Here is a 5456-nt window from a genome sequence, read left to right on the forward strand (position 1 = left end):
CCTAGTTTAAAGCCCGCTGGAGGAGATCCGCCAACCTAGAAGAAACACATGCTTACCTTTGGGGGACAGGTGAAGCCCATCCCAACTGAGCATGTCCCTCGTCGTGATGTGCGGGTCATTGTCCAGGAAGCCGGAGCCTGCCTCGAGACACCACTGCCGAAGCTGCCGGTTGGTCTCTCTAATGCAGTTCTCATGCCATCTTCCGTGTCCGTTCACTGGTAGGATGGAAGAGAATACCACCTGTGCACCGAATTCCCTCAGTATGCCACCCAGAGCACTGTAGTCCGCCATCAGGTGATCGGGGGTTCTCCTGGCCGCATCATTAGTACCCACATGGACTAGGACCATGGGGTAGTAATCGGTGGGCTTGATCCTGGCCTGGATTACTTCCATCACGTCCCGAATCTTTGCTCCGGGCAGACAGTAGACCTCGCGTGTTGAGGGGTCCTGGCGACAGATGGGCCCTTCCGTACCTCTCAGGATGGAGTCGCCTATGACGAGCACTCATCGCCTCCTCCTCTGGGTCCGCTTGGATCTCTTGACCTGTGCAAGATGAACTGCACAGAGTAAGCATTCTTTATGAAGCATAAGGAATCATATTTGAATAGGAACATATAGCCCAGTGAGACTTTTAGAAAATGGAGATTTGACAAACAAAGATTTGAATTTGCTTGCTTGTCGAATATTTCAAAATGAAAATAATTTAGGAAATATATGAATATGTTTGTTAACATTTTTTGCCACTGTCCTGTAACCACCAGGCCCAAAATAGCTGTTGTTATAGTTTAAAATAATATAATAGTAAAACAGTGAAAAATTCCCATAGGCATCCACTTTATCCTGTTGTCAAGTTATGTTACTTAACACAATGTCTTTATTTTAAATGAGTTACAAATGCAGGTAAAAAATACAAATAGCTGCTTTTTAGTATGCATGTAAGATGATATAGTGATGTATGTATTTTTTAAAGGCTACCAGAAAAAAATTAAGGATGGGTCTAATTGAGCAACACCAAATTAGAGCACAATGTTTTGGAGAAGCTTATAGATTATTATTGTTACTGTTTAGTAGTAGTAGTAACAGTAGTAGTCGTAGTAGTAGTAGCTTTAGTCATGGTCTAGGAGCCCATTTTTAAGGCACTGTACAAACAGAACCAATATATGATCCATGTCCTAATGTAAAAAAAGGCAAGAACACAGACACATGGGGAAGCAAAAAGACAGAATGAAGCATAAAGGTAAAAAGCTGGAGGGCCTCCTTAGTCAAGCATTGCCAAAGGGCATTGTTGAAAGACATCCTTTGATGTTGCCCTTTGGTGGTGACCAAGGAAGGGATGGAGGATCTTTTACTTTTTTGTTATGGTACGTTTCACTTTAATGTTGTATTTGTTGGAGGGAAGGGAAGAAGATGTGTTTTGGAGAATGACGGGTGACAGCCATAGCCCCTTTGTACAAGAGGATGTGCAGGCTTGGAAGGGCATTGGAAGAGAGTGGAGACATTTCTCTTGGGGATTAGGCAGGGGCTTGGGTAGGCAAACAGCTGGGAGAAGTAGAAAGAATTTTCTTACATCTGGATGGACACAGCAGTTGGGAAGCATTGTTGAGAGTGACCAGATAGTTTCTTGTACTGCAGTTTAGGGAGAAAAGCGGTGGTTGGGGGAATGGAGAGAGTTAGAAATTTCAGGTTTTGTGGTCTTGTTTGGGAAATCCTATCTATGGGTTATTTGTCTATTATAAGATGTTTGGAACTGTTACCTATCAGCTCTTTGTTCTTGGTGAACCCTATCACAGGACGCAGCCTGTCTGACTCACAAAGAATTCCCACCCCCACCAACTGAACAAGAACTGATAACAAAAGACAATGAAGATGCAGTGGGAGATGCACCTAAAGACCTCCAGATAAGGAGACAACTGTCCTAGGTCTCATTTGCATCTGAATTGTATTAGTTAAGCTTGAGCTAAGTTTCCCCAAATACTTAGTGAAATCAGGATAGTATTGTAATTGTTTGTGTTTGTTTTCCTTTGTATGTCTATTACTACTAGTACTATTATATATTTCATATACTTAGCAATAAATAACTTTTATAGCCAAACTGGTAGTAACTGGGTATATTTTTCCTTCTCTACTTCTCCTTCCCCACTTGCTCTGCAGCAGCACTTCTTTTACCTAAACTAAAGATCCCTGTGAAGCCCCAAAATACTGTGTGGTCTGCTTATCAAGAGGTTAAAGATTGAAACACATAAGGGGATCAGCTTGTACAGGCTGATTGACCCAGTTTGGCTCAGATGTGCCCTAATGAACTGAATGCTAGCCCATGAGGGTGTTAGCTGGACACCCAGCTGGATTCAGAGGTATTCTGTTTACCTGTGTGCTTGTGTCTGACTGCAATTTATTGTTGCTCTGATGAACTGATTCTTGGCATGTGAGGGTGTCAGCCTGTCCATGCTGATCAACCCGGCCAGGTCAGGCGTGTCACGTTAATCTGTGTGTGTTTGTGTGTATGACTGATTTGGTGACTGGAGGAACCCAGCCCCATTGAAACTGAGTCCTGCAAGATAGCTCCATGGCGGGTGAGGCTTTGCAGAAGGGAGAGATACAGCTCCGCATAGAAACACAAGTACACAAGCAGCACATTGATAGAATTACAAAGACCCTAGAAACGTATCCCTAATAAATGAGCACACCCCAAAGTGATGGGCAAATTTGGTAACAGAACCTTTTGGATAGGGCAAGATAATTAAAAAAAATAAGACAAAATTGGTCAGCATGATAGGCAGTGCTCCTAGCACATCACCTGCCTAAACACCAAAAAGGCTTGTTTTTCTTTCTTTTTTTTCTTTTTTGACAAAAATAAGTATTCACTACACTTTTTAGTTAATGACATGCATGCTAAGATAGGTAAATAAACACATATATCAGGCATTTGCTTGAATAAAATGGGTGTTGTGCAAGACGAAACGCTACCTACAGTTTGAGTCTTAATGTGTTTTCTTGTATAGTAGACAAGGAATTCTGACCTATGTTTAGGGAATAAGTTAGTGGGTATGATTGGGAAAGAAAGATTGGATCAACCTGTCCTTGTTCATTCTGATTTTGATATGTTTTATATTCAGTTCCTTACCTTTCTCTTCCTTCTAGACTAATATTATGAAGCAGATAGAGTGGAATTTTTGCTAATATATGATATTAGAAGTGTGCAAAGTCACAGCTATGGTCTCTGTATAGATGATTATAACATATCATATTACAATTTATAATGGATCATAATTTTGTTTTATAGTTGCGTTATTGTGTTCAACCAAATCCATGGTCCCATCAAATGAGGATTCATTTCAGTTTTAAGATCAGAAGTGTCTAACTTAAGCAACATGAATGCAACAAGTCATTGTTCTATGGAACAGCAGTCTGACACATCATTTGCTCTTTTTTTTATTAGAAGTGCCAGAACTGGTGCATGAGAAAGACTGAAATTTCAGTCTTGTCTTAATGTGAATGTAGAACTTGTATATTCAAGCATTCTGTGTCAGGAATGTCATTTGGAACGTTAATTTATGGCTATTTTTTACTTCTCTGTATGTGAAGCAATATACATGTGTACTGCAATGTAGTACTTTGAATTGCTTATATTAATTACTTATATATGTGCAAAAAAATTATGCATAACTTAGAGATAAAGAATTGTGACTATGCATTGTCAAAAAGAGTTTGAAGATGAATTAGGTCCAGGTATTGAGAGAAATCCCTTTTAAAAAGAATAACTGTTTTTTGGAATAAACAACATTTATTCCAAATTTCTCCAGACAAAAGAAAACATTACAGGCACATCCAGATGAAGGCACATGTGAGCTTTGTGGTGCCTCAAAGGCTTTTGAGGCACCACAAAGTCCACACAGTGCATGTGAAAGGGTTGCATCATGGAGGCAAAATTAGATACCAGGAACTTCTGGTATTATAAAAAATGCAACAACAACAAAAAATGCAGTGCAGCACACGTGGCAGGAGCATGTGCCATCTGAAGTTGGAGCCTGGCCAGCCAGAGGCACACTCCAGCTGCTGGCCAGGCTCTGTGTACCTGTATCACCACTGCTGCAGCCCCAGGAGGCCCCCAGGTAAGACTTCTGGAGCCAGGCCAGGTGCTGACCCTAGCCTCCTCTACCCCACCCATGGCAATCTGTTGCGCACCAGAGATGCATGTACAGGGGCATTCCCCAGGGACAAGTAGCACTGGCACTACTATGTGCCACTCCTATTTGACCCCAGGGAGATGCATGTGCACACTCATCTGGACATGCCATTCTCTCTCTTCTCTGTACACTAGAATCTTTTTAGAACTTCTGTAGAAAAGATTGGTGACTCTGATGATTCTGATCATTCCCTGCTATTCAGATATATGGATTTTGATGGGGGTAAACACTGTTTTTTATTCAAAATGTTATATACACACAGTTTATGTATATAATTAATATGTAATATATTACTATATAATCTAACAAAACCTTCAAAAGTGATTAGTGATTTTTGGTGCTCAACTTGAAACACCTAAAAGCAGACTGACTGCCTGATTTGATATTCAATAATGTCAAAATCAGGCTCCTGGGAAATCCTAGCCATTGCTCTTATTTGTTGGATTACTAAAAATAACACAGTGAATTTATAATGTCCTCAAATATAATGCAATGCTCACTGTAGTAAAGCCAAAATTTGAAATACTTTTAGTGTCTTGCCACATGAAATATACCATTCCATCTTCCTCTTTAAATAAATGTTGTTTAAAATAGAGTCTGTCAGTATAAAGGCTTTACTATAAGTGAATTCTGGAGTATTTATTTTTTCATTAGCTTCTTTTTGGTGGCTAATCTCAATCTGTTGCTGTGGTGATGTGCTAAGAGACACAGCCCTCAGTGGGATAGTTTATAAAAGTTATGGGTCTCCTTAAATGTTGATTTTTACTATGTATGTTTTCTTCTTTATGTGAAAAGAAACAAAGTGTTTCTGTTTAACAATAGCAGCTGCACTATGGAATTATTTTTCTGCCAGGAAGATGTGCAAAACTTGAACAAACTTTCATCTTAAAGTCTTAGATTTACTGAGCAATCATAGAAGGCAACTATGGTTTTAAATTAATTTCACACCAGCAGCAGAGCTTTTCTGGAAGCCAGGGAATATTAAGCATGCAGAACCACTACTATCAGCTTTTGTAGCAATAGCAGTGCTTAAGAGCTGCTTTGACATAGCATTGGTCTTCCTCTAGTGAGTTCAGATATTAAGGGTATATTTACACTGTGTCCCAACCACTACAAGGCACCCATGTCCTGAGTGCACACCAGTAACCTGCTTCTACTGCTACATGCAAATCTGCAAATCTAACTGTGAAGCCACACCAGGGATCTCTTTGTTGCTTTTTCCAAGACCTCAGTGTTCTCATACTTGAAAACAGCTAGGGGGATGCCTGCAAA

Source organism: Alligator sinensis, unplaced genomic scaffold (assembly GCF_000455745.1).
Source record: "Alligator sinensis unplaced genomic scaffold, ASM45574v1 scaffold620_1, whole genome shotgun sequence".
Lineage (NCBI taxonomy): Eukaryota > Metazoa > Chordata > Crocodylia > Alligatoridae > Alligator > Alligator sinensis.